Consider the following 8,330-nt stretch of genomic DNA (forward strand, 5'->3'; position numbering starts at 1 on the left):
GTGTTGGCCAAGACCGTGGCCCAATGGTTGAGGAGTATCACAGGAAACAAGGACAACCCCAGGGGTGCTAGGAGAGTCGATCCCTTCAGCGCCAGTAATCAGCCAGACAAGGTTCGGCCTCTATAACCGATTGCATTTGGGCACGCTTTCCGACCATTCTTGAATCCGACTGACTTTCACTCGACTTCTTTGTCTTGTAGGTTTATACCGAGATGTACTGGATGCCCAACGGTGAATAAGCTCTGGAGCAAGACTATGAGGGCAAGGACAGTACCGAGGAGAGTGGTGATTGGGCATCGCCGGACGACGAGGAAAGCGACGAGTCGGGCGACGAGGAGATAGTCGATTCACCGCCTCGTGCGGAACGTCGATCCAAGCAACACCACGATCCAGCAAGTCGGCGCGGCAAGACTGTGGCCCCGAGCTCTCAGACGCAGAAACATGCTCGGTCTTCAACTCCGGAGCCGATGGAGAAAATCGTCAAGCAGCCCAAGATCAACTCCTCAAAGGCTCGGAAGACCTTGCCCAAGATTAAGATGGATGTTCCTGTTGCCTCTGGGTAAATGTTTTTTTTCATGTTTCTTGTTCCGACTGATTCTTCTGTTCTGACCGAATGGATTGTAAACTTTTCCAGCAAAGCCTCTGTTGCGACTGATATGGACATTGACAAGGTCCTAGATGACGAGGAGACTGATGACGTGGCTACCTCCAAAGCTAGTAAGTTTGCTTGACTCGAATATCACTACACCACGACACTCAAATCAGCGTCAAACAATCTGTCAGTATAGGTCACCTAAGGCGACACATTTAGTGTCGGCAAAGACCTTTTCCGACAGAAAGGAAAATCTATGCCGACAGAAAGTATGACACCGTTTGTGAGATTTACACCGACAGACATTTCTACGCCGACAGACAACTCTATGTCGACAGTTCATCTGCCAGTGTGCTATGCCGACAGATTGTGTGACATTCGTTGCTACACCGACAGTTTGTCTATCAATGCGCTATGCCGACAGTTTGTGTGACGTCAAATACTTCTACCGACACATTTGCTACCAGTGTTCTACATTTCAGCACAAATGCAAATACACAATATTTTGAATGAAATTACATTCATAATATTAAATTCATGTTCAATAAGTAATACATACAAACAATTGCACTCTTCGATTCATCACAAGATATCGTTGATCAATGCATTCATTCAATATATATAGAAGATTCATTGGTTTTCTACACTCACCTACAACCATTATGGAAACACACAAGTCAGATATACAAGACATGCATGTTACAAACATAATGGCCAAAGTTCATAAGAGACCAAGTTCTTGTTCACTGGACTGCTGCTGCTACAGAATATTACGGAAGACCAACTCTTCAATCACCAAGCCAAATCAACTTCTATATGAAGGAGATGTGTCATCCATGTTCTCAACAAAAGCAATCACGAGAACATCTTCGATCAACTAGTGGACTTGCTACTATCTACCATTTGTCCCTACAAAAGAACTCATAAGTTTCAGCAATCTTTGAAATAATACAACGTATTCAAATTCATGAGGTGCCTTTTGAGTCCAAAGGTCTAAGAAACAGGAGATGTACAACATACTAACTTGCTTTCAAGAAAAGTAAACTGATACTCGATTGCCTGACCTTTCTAATAAAATTATGCATGTCATTGCGGTTCATGCATGCTATAGTTATAAAGCAAAGATTCAAGTTACAAAAGATAACCTTATTACTCCCTCCGTCCCATAACATAAGAGCATTTTATACACTACACTCGTGTCAAAAACGTTCTTATATTATGCGACGGAGGGAGTAGAATATAAACCAAAGTCTGCATAGCACCTAGCATATCACAAATGGCTTACTATAAAAATGTCTGAACTTGCTGATGAGTAATCAGGTTGTTGTAAGCCATCAGGAGTAAGGTCCTTACTGTAATTTCAGAGATTGCATTTGAAGTTACTCAATCAGCAAACAATCACATAAGCATTATTATATATATACATGTACCAGCAGTCATATATGTAATAGTGCACTTGGTGAAAATAAGTCAATTTACAGGACATCGCTTGTGTTGCGGATCATGCATGCTATGAAACATTTTGTGGTATACAATAGGGGTTCGCATATGTTGTTTTTCTGCTATGGTTAAAATCCTGAAACTGAACACAAAAGGCTACGACACCTATGTTTACCTAAAAAGGGAGTCAGGTGTAATCCTAATATGTGGACTGAACTAAATATGCTTCCCGGAAAAATAACGGTCAAGTATTTTTTTTTTTGGTGGCTGATTCTTTAAAAGAGAGCAAGCTTCAGTTTGCTACTATTGCACACTGACGGACAATAGTAACTCACCGGATTTGAACAAATATGCAAGCAAACATTCAGTTTAGCTTGCATACTAAATCAAACATTTCTGCTAGCTTACATGATCAAGTCACTGAACTTGATACTATTTGCATGATAATGGGGGTTGCATTGTACACATATAAACATAGAAACCAAACATTCTATGTTCTGCCATAACCCAGATTTAGTATCACCTTATCATGCCCTTAATTCTTATCTATTTCCAATAGAAACTAGATACTCTAGTAGCCTGATGCATCATCTATTTATAATGACACTACAAACCACACTGTATGTGCTTAATTATGAAGCATGAAACCTGACTAGAAAAATACAAAGATTGCCCAAAAAAATAATAGTGTTTAATTCAAACTGAGGACACTTTTCCTCATTCTGAACCTATGTCTTCCTAACCCAAGCATTAAAAGAAACATAGCAGTGTCATCTCATGGAAAAAAGTTGACATGAATAATACCTGGTGTTTCCACATTTCTGATTCCTTGAGAAAAGAGAACTTGATGCATCTCTCCAATTTGTCGTTGCATTTGTTCCGTGCGCTCTAGTAGAGCAGAAACTTGTTCATCTTGTCGACGAAATTGAGTTTCCATTGCAAGTGTTGTTGGCGGTTCAGCTGCTTCTTCAGGTTATTTCTGCAAAAAAATAGAGCAAATGAGGCAACTAATTTATTTCTACAATGAAGTCAGTGCAATCTATACTTGTCATCAATTGATATGCAGTCACGTGCATGGCTGTACTAAATAAAAACACATGAAGTGTATGTGTGACTAACAATTAGTGTATCTGCTTGTGCGGAGCTCCAATTTTACGAGTATGTGCTCTCACAAATATTTCGTCTTTCTGCAGGTCATGGTCAAGTTTGTCAGCCTGCAAGAAATCTATTTTCCCTATTAATTAGAAAACCAACTAATGGATGCATCACTTTCAAAATAAACATAACTCTTGACGCCAGCTACGAGCATAACACTTGACGCCAGCTACATGCAGCAATGACAACTCCGAATAAAATTTCTTCCTGGGTCGCTGGGACAAGCCGCCTACTTCCCCAGAGGGCCTCGTGTTTTCTCCCAATGCTAAATATTTTCTTTTTATTTCAACAAGGCTCTCAACTTCCTTTTGTTTTCCGCAATACTTGCAAGCCTCGATTGTTCATATGCAGGGAGCTCACTTCCACCTCTTATTCCTTCCATCTTTTCTCCTGCAAATAGCACATATCAGACCATGATGCTTAATAAAAAATAATGGAAAAATATGCCGGAGCAAATTATGTGATGAGTTAAATACATGGCAAAAACTTTTATCAAGAAGAAGCAGGTAACTGCACTATGCACCAAGCAACTTCGTGTGAAGTAGTATGATTCAGAAACATATTTAGGAAAAAATATATAGGAGAAGTGGGCATTCACTATGAATATACATACCAAATAAACAATACATAGATAGTAGTGCGCCAAGGAAGAATAAACGGAGACTAGAGAAATGCAATTTGCCATTACCCCTTTTATCCTTACAATTTTGTGACTTTGATTTCTGAAGTTTATGGAGCTCTCCACTTGAGCAGACTAAAACAGAAGTTAAAATATGATATGCCACAAATAGAGTTGAGCAGACGGTAAATGGAGGCTACGTTAACAGATTCAGAAGATTTCTTGATTCAGGAAGCATTAAACTTGTGATCCGTGAGACAACAAACAAGTAGAAAGAATGAGCACCTAGATTGTGAGAAGTCTACTGATTAGGAGTGAAAGAACAAGAAGATATCCAGTACAAGAATAAGAAAATTCAGGGAAATGAGATACATTTATGGATCACACAAAATTGTAAGGCTATGCTGTGTCCCTGTTTTCGCAGCATAAACAGATAAACCAAAAGGATCATAGTCAGATTTACAATCCTACCCAACATACAAGAAATTTGAATCTTTGGTGTTATGTTCATTTGAAGAAAATGAAGTCAAGCATGCATTTGCTTCTCTCTAGAAAGTAGCACATGCTTGCACGTCATCCTTCTTATATCGACAGTAACTGAGGTTATGTGTTAAATTGCAGAATCTGGTGAATTAGATCTCTGAAATTTAGGGAGCTCTCCACTTGCATCCTCAAACAACAATGTTAACCCAAAAGGTCTGCCACAACTCTGTTACATTTTTCTTTCTAAATCTGAACCCTCGAGTAGTTCAAATCTGTACCCTCGAGTAGTTCAAATCTGGTCTCTGAATATTAATATGTACAGAAGTTACTGATAAACATTCACACATGAGCATGACCACCACTGGATAAGTGAAAAGACAAGATGCAAGAGGAGACGGGATTGAAAAAGACAGAACAACGGCAAAGCCTGGAACTTACGGGAACTAACATCCACAGAGATGCAAAGGACAAAACTCCTATGCATTTTACCTTCAGTGGCCTGGAGTCGGGGCAGGACAAGGGTGTCGATCTGGACAGGGATCGCTGGTGGAGGAAGAAGAACGACGGAGCGACTCCAGAACTGCAGTTGCCTCCTCGCCAGCTCCTAGGCAGTTGACTCCAGAACGGTGGAGGCTCCTTGGTTGCAGACGGGGCAGCAGCTCCTCGGGAGCGGATGACGGGGCAGCACATAGGACGACGGGCCAAGGGATGGGATGCCTGGGTGGGAGAGGCGGCGACGCGAGCAAATCCGCGGGCAGGGTCGGGGGCGCCGGCGGCGGCGATTTAGGTTTAGGGTTAGGTTGAATGTGTGTTGTGCGAGAGAGGTGGGATGGGGGCGACTAGGAGACTTACCGAAATATGTTTGGGCCTTCGCACTTTCACGCGCTGCTTGCCGCTCGATACTTTGGGCCCTATGCCGCGCAGGTCAAAATAAGTGGGCCAGGCTAAAACTACGCCGACATTTTTCATGTGGCTAAGCTTCGGCGACACATAATCCAATGGGCAGTCAAACATACGCCGACACATAGTACGTTGCTGAACTGTTAAACATTACATGGAACGTCGAAAATGTTGAGCAAAACTAATGATTTTTGTGTCGGTGTTGTTTTGGACAGATAATGTGTCGGAAATGTACAGCTTTGCCAACAGATGCATGTCGTCGTTGTGGTGTCGTGGTGTAGTGATTTCTGATGTTTTCTGTTTGTTGCAGCTCCACGAGACGTTGCCGTGCTTTCGGATGATGAAGAAGAAGTGCCTCTGAGGGAAAGGAGGAGGAGGGACAAGGGGCCGAGCGGGAAAACGCCTGAGGTTCAGGTTGCCCAGTCGACACTAGTGCCTGGGATGGCGGTCGATCGATCCACAGACCCGACTCGAACCAGCGTCACTTTCGCCAACCAGCTGTCGACTGATCGTCCGTCAGGGTCGGCTGCTCAGACCTCTGCTGCTCCAGTACAACTCCACGCATCAGATCCAGTGGTTGCTTCGACTGCCCTGCCATCATCATTTTTTACTGCGTACCAAACTCCAGACGACCCGCCGAGTGCTGCCAAGGAGGCTCTTCTTCAGCTGAATCTTGTAATGGGGCAGATGAAAGTGGTGCACGAGGCCAGTCAGGTGGCCTACAATGCCAGCGCTGCTCCGCAAACCAATGTCTAGGTCAGTTGATTTCTGACTGATCTTACTTCTCATCTGATCACCCACTGGGGTGTGTCTGTCTTAAAGTTGTATAAGTCTTCCCCTTGAGTCGACTTGGAGTGAGTCGAATGTTTTTAACGACTCGTGCCGGGCAGACCATGCCGAGTGTTAATCCGAACCAGTGGGGGCAAGCTAAGTGCACCCACTGGGTGTAGTCCCCGAGACCGCGGTCGACTGTTGGCAGTCGGACGGGGTCTGAGAATTTACCTCCTTTTTTAGACTCGTGCTAGGCAGACCATGCCGAGTGGAGAATCAAACCAGTGGGGCACGCTAAGTGCACCCACTGGGTGTAGTCCCCGAGACTACCGTTGAATGTTTGATTCAGCGGTAGTCTTAGAGCAACTTTCACTTTGATTATCTTTGGCTTCTGTCGTCTGATATATCTTGTGTGCTGACTGCACAAATCTTGTGATCTTGGGGCTCAACTTTCTGACTAAATAAGCAGCAAATCAACCTCAATCTTGATCTGGAATTGGCCAAGAAGAACCTCCAGGTTGCTCGTGACGAAGTAACCACCATGGGAGGTAACCAACCGTCAACTGTCCATCTTACGACTCGCACTTTTCCGTGTGTTTTTTATAGTCACTTTGAACCGAGTGACTTCACTCGAACAGATGTGCATAGTGAAAACCGTCAACTTCAAGCTCGTCTGAAGAATGTTGTTTCTTTAGAGAAAAAGAAGCAGGCTCTGGAGAAGAAGGATATGGATCTTGCTGCTGCCCAGAAGGAGGGGCGAGAGAAAACAGCGCTTGCTGACAAGAAGCTGGCTTCAGTCGGCAAGTTAGAAGAGGAGAACTCTAAGCTGAAGACTGCTGTCTCTGATGCCAATCGGGAGGTCGAGCAACTGAAGAAAGACAAGGACAGGCTGGCTGATGAGATTGGAAACCTCAAGGTCAAGAAGGGCGAGATAGAATCTTATCTGAGCCAATTTGCTGCAAAACTGGTCTTAAAGCTTGAAGGTATTGTTGTTCGACTGACTTGTTGCTGTTGATTGACAGGTCTTACCACACTGTCGACTCACTATTTGCTCGACTGTGCAGAACTTTGCCAGGACTTTGAAGCAGAAACTGGGCGGGTCGAGACGGGTCTCGATCCCATAGATTGTCCAGTCAAGGATGACGTCGTAATGAATGTGCTGTGGTTGGAATCTCGTATGGATAGCGTGATTGCTTATCTTGCTCGTCTGAAGGCGGCGATGACTCGAGTTGATGTTGAACTCTCGCCTTAGGCGGAACTGTCTCAAGATCTCGAGTCTCTGATGGCTCGACTGAATCAAATACCTGACCGAGTGCAAGAATGGAAGAAATCATCTGCTCGTTGCGGTGCTGATGTCGCTCTGTCATTGGTTCGAGTGCACTGCAAGGATGTCAAAGAAGACAAGCTGGCGGGCTCAAGGTTGCTAACACCAGGAAGCACACTTTCCAGTCCTTTATGGACACTTTCCTTGACACCGCCACTCGCATCATGGACAGCATAGACCTTGACAGTTTCTGCGATCCAGCCAGTCCTTCTCCTGACAAGTGATCAAAAAACATTACGCTTCACCTTTATTTGCCTCGAAATGCCAAGTGATCGTGTAATCATTAAACTCCTTCGGGCTTGATGCCCGAGTACTTTAATCCGTGGTCCGGAACCTTAGGATTTATCCGAATTTGGTTTAGCTCTGAATATGTTTGCGTTTGTCTTCGAGTGAAACTCGCTCTTCACTCGAAATAGTCTTTGTACTTGTGATGCAGCTCTGAGGAGAAGGTCGCAGTCAACCTGCACCTCGTCGTCCTTACGGATCAGAATGGAACGCACATTGTATTTAGTGAGCAGCTCTGAGGAGAAGGTCGCAGTCAACCTGCACCTCGTCGTCCTCGTGAATCGGGACGGAGCGCACATTGTATTTATGGCGCAGCTCTGAGGAGAAGGTTGCAGTCGACCTGCACCTCGTCGTCCTCGCGGATCGGGTTGGAGTGAGAAGATCGGATCTTACTTGGAATGTGTTTTATCCTTAGGCGAGTACTGAACTGTAGCTAAGCCTCCGAGTGGGTGGATTTCTCACCACTCGGTAGGATTTTTCAAACTTAGGCGAGTACTGGACTGCAGCTAAGCCTCCGAGTGAGAGGGTTGCTCACCACTCGGTAGGATTTTTCAAACTTAGGCGAGTACTGGACTGCAGCTAAGCCCCCGAGTGGGAGGGTTGCTCACCACTCGGGGGGATTTTCAAACTTAGGCGAGTGCAGGACTGCAGCTAAGCCCCCGAGTGGGAGGGTTGCTCACCACTCGGTAGGATTTTCAAACTTAGGCGAGTGCAGGACTGCAGCTAAGCCCCCGAGTGAGAGGGTCGCTCACCACTCGGTA

General features: G+C 44.6%; 1 long non-coding RNA gene across 2 annotated transcripts; it reads right to left on the minus strand.

Moving 5' to 3' along the window:
* Window positions 1–1,086: 1,086 nt before the first annotated feature.
* Window positions 1,087–5,143, minus strand: LOC123077154 (uncharacterized). 2 transcript variants are annotated; one of them, XR_006436463.1, is made up of 5 exons: window positions 4,779–5,117; window positions 3,152–3,577; window positions 2,837–3,011; window positions 1,878–1,944; window positions 1,087–1,501 (listed from the first exon to the last, which is right to left on the minus strand). It is a non-coding gene; the product is annotated as an uncharacterized lncRNA (long non-coding RNA). The 2 variants fall into 2 exon arrangements; XR_006436464.1 differs by lacking the exon at window positions 1,878–1,944 and having other exon boundaries at window positions 4,779–5,143.
* Between the last annotated feature and the right edge of the window lie 3,187 nt (window positions 5,144–8,330).

The sequence above is a fragment of the Triticum aestivum genome, chromosome 3D, assembly GCF_018294505.1.
Source record: "Triticum aestivum cultivar Chinese Spring chromosome 3D, IWGSC CS RefSeq v2.1, whole genome shotgun sequence".
Classification (NCBI taxonomy): Eukaryota; Viridiplantae; Streptophyta; class Magnoliopsida; order Poales; family Poaceae; genus Triticum; species Triticum aestivum.